The 9,202-nt window shown below is 39.3% G+C and overlaps 1 pseudogene; it reads left to right on the top strand.

Moving 5' to 3' along the window:
* The first annotated feature begins 475 nt into the window (after positions 1 to 475).
* On the top strand, positions 476 to 866 carry LOC133088628 (small ribosomal subunit protein uS8-like; annotated as a pseudogene).
* The last annotated feature ends 8,336 nt before the right edge of the window (positions 867 to 9,202 follow it).

The following is a 9,202-nucleotide window of genomic DNA, read 5'->3' as shown; positions in this document are numbered from 1 at the left end:
CTCACAGGTTATAGGAAGAATTAAGTGAGGTGATGTGTGAAAGCCTCACAACTGTGAGGGCTGAGACTGGGCCAATTTGTTCACCATTTGTAGTTCAATGCCTGGCACAGAGTGTGCCCTCAATAAATATTTGTTATAATTGAATGAATGAGTTAGGTACCTAACAAACCGTAGCCAGGTATCCCTTTGTCTGGACTGATTCTGGCTGATTGCAATGATACTCTGCCCTGACACAGTCCAAAAAAACCTCACTGCATCGAATCCTGAGATAGTGGCACACTAGTCTAATGTGCCTGGGAGATTACATCATGTTCCACAGGTGAAAGGGGGCTTGTGTGAAACGAAAGTTTCAATAATATTGATTGTGCCACTGAGGAGTTTAATATAGTGCTTCTCAAACCTTAACGTGCCTCCAAGTCACCTAGGGCTCTTGTTAAAATGCAGGTTCTGCCTGCCATCTTTCTGTGCCGTCATAATGGTGCACATGAATGTCCTGGCTGATATTCTCAAGAGCATCAACAATGCCAAAAAGAGAGGCAAATGCTAGGTTCTTATCAGGCTGTGCTCCAAAGCCATCGTCCAGTTCCTAGCTGTGATGATGAAACGTGGTTTTATTGGCCAATTTGAAATCACTGATGATCACAGGGCTGGGAAAATTGTCGTGAACCTCACAGGCAGGTTACACTAGTGTGGAGATCAGCCCCATATTTGATATACAACTCAAAGATCTAGAAAAATGGCAGAATAACCGGCTCCCATCCAGTCAGTTTGGTTTCATTATACTGATAACCTTAGCCGGCAGCATGAACCACGAAGAAGCGAGACAAAAACACACAGGAGGGAAAATCTTGGGATTCTTTTTCTAGGGATGCAATACATACAATGCAAATAAAATGCTTCAATGGGGAAAAAAAAAGCAGGTTCTGAGTCAGTAGTTCCAAGTGAAGGTCTGACAAGCTCCCAGGTGATGCTGAGACTGCTGGCTTGGGGAACCTCATTTTGAGTAGCAGGGGTCTAATACAGGGGTGAACAAACTTTTTCTGTAGGGGGCCAGACAATAAATATTGTAGCTTTGTGAACTGTATGATTCCTGCTGCAACTGCTTAACTCTGCCAGTACAGAAAAAGAGCAGCCATAGACAACATGCAAATAAATAAGCATGATAGTGTTCCGATAACACTGTATCTACAAAAACCTGGGGCAGACTGGTTTTGGCCTGTGGGCTGTAGTTTACCTACCCTTTATCTAATGTAATTAAAATCAACATATCATTCTTGTAATGGACATCAGTGAGCTTGTCACCTGAGCGCCCAATAATTCCCTCTTATGTGGTAACTTCCCCTTCCTCCAGATCTACCTCCCCCTCCCCACAATCTATATGATGCCAGGAGCAGAGCACCCACTACCAGGCTCTCATAAAGGGACTCTGACTCCAGACTCCAGCAGATTGGTTCAAGGTGGTAGCACAACTCCAAGGGGCATCATTCACATTCTATTCCACAGAATGTTGTGCTCCAGGGCTGCCCTTTACATAGAAAACAAGGTGAAGGCCTCCTTAAGCTGTGAACTTGGCTGAACTGGGTACCTGACTAAAGTGGACTACTCATAACCTTTCTTTAAGATTCTAGAATTAGGTCTAGGAGATTCCTGTTTTAGTCTGTCCGTCTGTTCTCTTAAATGGAGGATACATACGTGGAGATGGAGCTTTTTTTTTTTTTTTTTTAACTCTGTTTATTGGAATACAGAGAAAGTTAGTAGAGAGAAAGAATGAAGCATATATTCAGAGAGAAACAATGGTGAGAGCTGGTGAGAGGGGCTTCCTGGGTTTTCAATAGCACTGCAATCACTGGCTCCAGGTCATCCCTGAGGTCCAGCTGCATCCTTGCCCTTGGGTTCTAGGAGAGGACATTATATAAATTCATTTTTCTTTTGCTTAAATCCAGAACTCTGTTGCATGCAAACTACAGTCCTAATAGCATTAGCAAGTAACAAAAAAGTTCTTCAGTAGAATTCAAATTTTGTAGGATTTTTTTTTTTAAATCAATGTATAGATTGTTGCAAGAGCACATATTTTTGTTTGAAACTGGATCTTCCTGACAATAAAGTATGTGGTATTTCATAAATTAAAGTACATCCATATTCTAATGATCCACATAGTAATACGTCATTTTGTCACTTGTATAATAATTCTTGGCCCCTTGCTTTGGTTAGCGTTCAGCGGCAGAGAAAACTATTCACTTGGCCAGAAAGGGATTTAGTGCAAGGTATTAAATGGCTTACAATGTTGCTAGATGGGCTAAGGAAACAGACTCCAGGCTGATCATCATGGGTGGGTTCTCCAATGCACCTGGCAGAACTGGGCTGTGAAGGAGGCTGCTGCTCCTACCAAAACAGGACACCCACCTGCTGAATCAGGGAGTAACCGCCCATAGGCACTAGCTCTGGAATCCTGCCACGTCTTCCATACCAGGAAGTTACCTGCCAAATTAGGGAGCCATCACCTCTGTTTCCAGGTCCACATCAAGCTGCTTCCCTCTAAACCATCAGAACCAGCAAGACAGATGCCTCAGACTCTCCCTCTTAACTGTTCATTTTCAGGTTCCCGGTGAATGCATTTGAATGAAGGAACCTTTGTCTCATTCAGAACCCTAGCAGCAAAGGAGTCTGGGAAATGTAGTTTTAAACTTTTCAGTCTCTTCATTCCAGGAAGACACACTGTAATGAGACTGGAACAGATGGTGAATGAGCCAGTCCACAGAATTAGCCACACCCCTAATTGACCACACAGTTGCAAAACAAAAATTATATTTTTGTGAAGAAAATGTAAATATGAGCAAACAATAACACAGTAGTTCACTGCACTTGTCAGATTGATGCTACATAATTCAGACTTCCTCTCTTTTTGCCAGATAGCATTATTAGTTGTGTATTCTTGCCTACTTAGGCAACTGGAACAGCTTGTAATATCTCAATCATTACGACGAGTGAAGAGATTTATTCACTCATTCACTTATTCAACAGATATGTTTTGAATGCCTGCTGTGTGCCAGCCATTGCTTTTGTGCTGCGGCTATAACAGGGAACAATGAATGGTACATCCTACTAGGTCAAAATTCCCTTTGAGCAGTTCTAAGAGGGAAGTTTATAGCAATACAAGCCTACATCAAGAAACAGGAAACATCTCGAATAAACAACCTAACCTTGCACCTAAAGCAATTAGAGAAAGAAGAACAAAAAAAACCCAAAGCTAGCAGAAGGAAAGAAATCATAAAGATCAGATTAGAAATAAATGAAAAAGAAATGAAGGAAACAATAGCAAAAATCAATGAAACTAAAAGCTGGTTCTTTGAGAAGATAAACAAAATTGATAGACCATTAGCCAGACTCATCAAAAGAAAAAGGGAGAAGACTCAAATTAATAGAATTAGAAATGAAAAAGGAGAAGTAACCACTGACACTGCAGAAATACAAACGATCATGAGAGATTACTACAAGCAACTCTATGCCAATAAAATGGACAACCTGGAAGAAATGGACAGATTCTTAGAAATGCACAACCTGCCAAGACTGAACCAGGAAGAAATAGAAAATATGAACAGACCAATCACAAGCACTGAAATTGAAACTGTGATTAAAAATCTTCCAACACACAAAAGCCCAGGACCAGATGGCTTCACAGGCGAGTTCTATCAAACATTTAGAGAAGAGCTAACACCTATCCTTCTCAAACTCTTCCAAAATATTGCAAAGGGAGGAACACTCCCCAACTCATTCTACGAGGCCACCATCACCCTGATACCAAAACCAGACAAAGATGTCACAAAGAAAGAAAACTACAGGCCAATATCACTGATGAACATAGATGCAAAAATCCTCAACAAAATACTAGCAAACAGAATCCAACAGCACATTAAAAGGATTATACACCATGATCAAGTGGGGTTTATTCCAGGAATGCAAGGATTCTTCAATATACGCAAATCAATCAACGTGATACATCATATTAACAAATTGAAGGAGAAAAACCATATGATCATCTCAATAGATGCAGAGAAAGCTTTCGACAAAATTCAACACCCATTTATGATAAAAGTCCTGCAGAAAGTAGGCATAGAGGGAACTTTCCTCAACATAATAAAGGCCGTATATGACAAACCCACAGCCAACATTGTCCTCAATGGTGAAAAACTGAAACCATTTCCACTAAGATCAGGAACAAGACAAGGTTGCCCACTCTCACCACTATTATTCAACATAGTTTTGGAAGTGTTAGCCACAGCAATCAGAGAAGAAAAAGAAATTAAAGGAATCCAAATCGGAAAAGAAGAAGTAAAGCTGTCACTGTTTGCAGATGACATGATACTATACATAGAGAATCCTAAAGATGCTACCAGAAAACTACTAGAGCTAATCAATGAATTTGGTAAAGTAGCAGGATACAAAATTAATGCACAGAAATCTCTTGCATTCCTGTATACTAATGATGAAAAATCTGAAAGTGAAATTAAGAAAACACTCCCGTTTACCATTGCAACAAAAAGAATAAAATACCTAGGAATAAACCTACCTAAGGAGACAAAAGACCTGTATGCAGAAAATTATAGGACACTGATGAAAGAAATTAAAGATGATACAAATAGATGGAGAGATATACCATGTTCTTGGATTGGAAGAATAAACATTGTGAAAATGACTCTGCTACCTAAAGCAATCTACAGATTCAATGCAATCCCTATCAAACTACCACTGGCATTTTTCACAGAACTAGAACAAAAAATTTCACAATTTGTATGGAAACACAAAGGACCCCGAATAGCCAAAGCAATCTTGAGAACGAAAAATGGAGCTGGAGGAATCAGGCTCCCTGACTTCAGACTATATTACAAAGCTACAGTAATCAAGACAGTTTGGTACTGGCACAAAAACAGAAATATAGATCAATGGAACAGGATAGAAAGCCCAGAGATAAGCCCACGCACATATGGTCACCTTATCTTTGATAAAGGAGGCAAGCATATACAGTGGAGAAAAGACAGCCTCTTCAATAAGTGGTGCTGGGAAAATTGGACAGGTACATGTAAAAGTATGAAATTAGAACACTCCCTAACACCATACACAAAAATAAACTCAAAATGGATTAAAGACCTAAGTGTAAGGCCAGACACTATCAAACTCTTAGAGGAAAACATAGGCAGAACACTGTATGACATAAGTCACAGCAAGATCCTTTTTGACCCAGGTCCTAGAGAAATGGAAATAAAAACACAAATAAACAAATGGGACCTAATGAAACTTAAAAGCTTTTGCACAGCAAAGGAAACCATAAACAAGACCAAAAGACAACCCTCAGAATGGGAGAAAATATTTGCAAATGAAGCAACGGACAAAGGATTAATCTCCAAGATTTACAAGCAGCTCATGCAGCTCAATAACAAAAAAACAAACAACCCAATCCAAAAATGGGCAGAAGACCTAAATAGACATTTCTCCAAAGAAGAGATACAGATTGCCAACAGACACATGAAAGAATGCTCAACATCATTAATCATTAGAGAAATGCAAATCAAAACTACAATGAGGTATCATCTCACACCGGTCAGAATGGCCATCATCAAAAAATCTAGAAACAATAAATGCTGGAGAGGGTGTGGAGAAAAGGGAACACTCTTGCACTGTTGGTGGGAATGTAAATTGATACAGCCACTATGGAGAACAGTATGGAGGTTCCTTAAAAAACTAAAAATAGAACTACCATATGACCCAGCAATCCCACTACTGGGCATATACCCTGAGAAAACCATAATTCAGAAAGAGTCATGTACCAAAATATTCATTGCAGCTCTGTTTACAATAGCCAGGACATGGAAGCAACCTAGGTGTCCATCATCGGATGAATGGATAAAGAAGATGTGGCACATATATACAATGGAATATTACTCAGCCATAAAAAGAAATGAAATGGAGGTGTTTGTAATGAGGTGGATGGAGTTAGAGTCTGTCATACAGAGTGAAGTAAGTCAGAAAGAGAAAAACAAATACAGTATGCTAACACATATATATGGAATCTAAGGGAAAAAAAAAAAAAAAAAGAGGTCATGAAGAACCTAGTGGCAAGATGGGAATAAAGACACAGACCTACTAGAGAATGGACTTGAGGATATGGGGAGGGGGAGGGGTGAGATGTGACAGGGTGAGAGAGTGTCATGGACATATATACACTACCAAATGTAAAATAGATAACTAGTGGGAAGCAGCCGCATAGCACAGGGAGATCAGCTCGGTGCTTTGTGACCACCTAGAGGGGTGGGATAGGGAGGGTGGGAGGGAGGGAGATGCAAGAGGGAAGAGATATGGCAACATATGTATATGTGTAACTGATTCACTTTGTTGTAAAGCAGAAGCTAGCACACCATTGTAAAGCAATTATACTTCAATAAAGATGTTTAAAAAAAAAAAAAAAAAAAAAAAAAGATGCTACCAGAAAACTACTAGAGCTAATCAATGAATTTGGTAAAGTAGCAGGATACAAAATTAATGCACAGAAATCTCTTGCATTCCTGTATACTAATGATGAAAAATCTGAAAGTGAAATTAAGAAAACACTCCCGTTTACCATTGCAACAAAAAGAATAAAATATCTAGGAATAAACCTACCTAAGGAGACAAAAGACCTGTATGCAGAAAATTATAGGACACTGATGAAAGAAATTAAAGATGATACAAATAGATGGAGAGATATACCATGTTCTTGGATTGGAAGAATCAACATTGTGAAAATGACTCTGCTACCCAAAGCAATCTACAGATTCAATGCAATCCCTATCAAACTACCACGGGCATTTTTCACAGAACTAGAACAAAAAATTTCACAATTTGTATGGAAACACAAAAGACCCCGAATAGCCAAAGCAATCTTGAGAATGAAAAATGGAGCCAGAGGAATCAGACTCCCTGACTTCAGACTATATTACAAAGCTACAGTAATCAAGACAGTTTGGTACTGGCACAAAAACAGAAATATAGATCAATGGAACAGGATAGAAAGCCCAGAGATAAGCCCACGCACATATGGTCACCTTATCTTTGATAAAGGAGGCAAGCATATACAGTGGAGAAAAGACAGCCTCTTCAATAAGTGGTGCTGGGAAAATTGGACAGGTACATGTAAAAGTATGAAATTAGAACACTCCCTGACACCATACACAAAAATAAACTCAAAATGGATTAAAGACCTAAGTGTAAGGCCAGACACTATCAAACTCTTAGAGGAAAACATAGGCAGAACACTCTATGACATAAATCACAGCAAGATCCTTTTTGACCCAGGTCCTAGAGAAATGGAAATAAAAACACAAATAAACAAATGGGACCTAATGAAACTTAAAAGCTTTTGCACAGCAAAGGAAACCATAAACAAGACCAAAAGACAACCCTCAGAATGGGAGAAAATATTTGCAAATGAAGCAACTGACAAAGGATTAATCTCCAAGATTTACAAGCAGCTCATGCAGCTCAATAACAAAAAAACGAACAACCCAATCCAAAAATGGGCAGAAGACCTAAATAGACATTTCTCCAAAGAAGATATACAGATTGCCAACAGACACATGAAAGAATGCTCAACATCATTAATCATTAGAGAAATGTAAATCAAAACTACAATGAGGTATCATCTCACACCGGTCAGAATGGCCATCATCAAAAAATCTAGAAACAATAAATGCTGGAGAGGGTGTGGAGAAAAGGGAACACTCTTGCACTGTTGGTGGGAATGTAAATTGATACAGCCACTATGGAGAACAGTATGGAGGTTCCTTAAAAAACTAAAAATAGAACTACCATACGACCCAGCAATCCCACTACTGGGCATATACCCTGAGAAAACCATAATTCAGAAAGAGTCATGTACCAAAATATTCATTGCAGCTCTGTTTACAATAGCCAGGACATGGAAGCAACCTAGTTGTCCATCATCGGATGAATGGATAAAGAAGATGTGGCACATATGTACAATGGAATATTACTCAGCCATAAAAAGAAATGAAATGGAGGTATTTGTAATGAGGTGGATGGAGTTAGAGTCTGTCATACAGAGTGAAGTAAGTCAGAAAGAGAAAAAGAAATGCAGTATGCTAACACATATATATGGAATCTAAGGAAAAAAAAAAATTTAAAAAAAAGGTCATGAAGAACCTAGTGGCAAGATGGGAATAAAGACACAGACCTACTAGAGAATGGACTTGAGGATATGGGGAGGGGGAGGGGTGAGATGTGACAGGGTGAGAGAGTGTCATGGACATATATACACTACCAAATGTGAAATAGATAGCTAGTGGGAAGCAGCCGCATAGCACAGGGAGATCAGCTCGGTGCTTTGTGACCACCTAGATGGGTGGGATAGGGAGGGTGGGAGGGAGGGAGATGCAAGAGGGATGAGATATGGGAACATATGTATATGTATAACTGATTCACTTTGTTATAAAGCAGAAGCTAACACACCATTGTAAAGCAATTATACTTCAATAAAGATGTTTAAAAAAAAAAAAAATTCCCTTTGAAAATTCCCTCTGTCTCTGTGAGACTGAAAGGATCCGGGGGGTTCTGCTGACATAGGCAAAAACAAAGCAGTTGCAATGGTTAATGACCCTTAAGTACTTGGCTTTTTAAACCCAAAAGGTGCAAACATTTGATCAAAGCATGCAGTAACATGTAAGTCAACTTTATTGACATAAAAACTGTGTAAAAAAATCTACAGTAGAGATTTTTTAAAATTAATTAATTAGGTTGTGCCGGGTCTTAGTTGCGGCAGGTGGGCTCCTTAGCTGTGGCTCGCTGGCTACTTAGTTGCAGCTCTCTGGCTCCTTAGCTGTAGCATGTGAACTCTTAGTTGCGGCATGCACGTGGGATCCAGTTCCCTGACCAGGGATCGAACCTGGGCCCCCTGCATTGGGAGCGCAAAGTCTTTAACCACTGTGCCACCAGGGAAGTCCCTAGAGATTTATTTTTTTTAAAAAAACCTTCTTGACCAAAATTTCATCAAGATTTGAAGATCCTTAAGAATTTTGCCTTGTCTGCTTTACTTTCATGCCAACTAATCTTTGGTAGTGTGTAATGGAAGAGCAAATATAATTTATCTTTCCTTATACTGAAATCACTCAGATAAATGCAGTCTTTAAGGGTCAAGTATTTTTGCTGACTTGTT

The sequence above is a fragment of the Eubalaena glacialis genome, chromosome 3 (assembly GCF_028564815.1).
Source record: "Eubalaena glacialis isolate mEubGla1 chromosome 3, mEubGla1.1.hap2.+ XY, whole genome shotgun sequence".
Classification (NCBI taxonomy): Eukaryota; Metazoa; Chordata; class Mammalia; order Artiodactyla; family Balaenidae; genus Eubalaena; species Eubalaena glacialis.
This window is presented reverse-complemented; position numbering and strand designations above follow the sequence as displayed.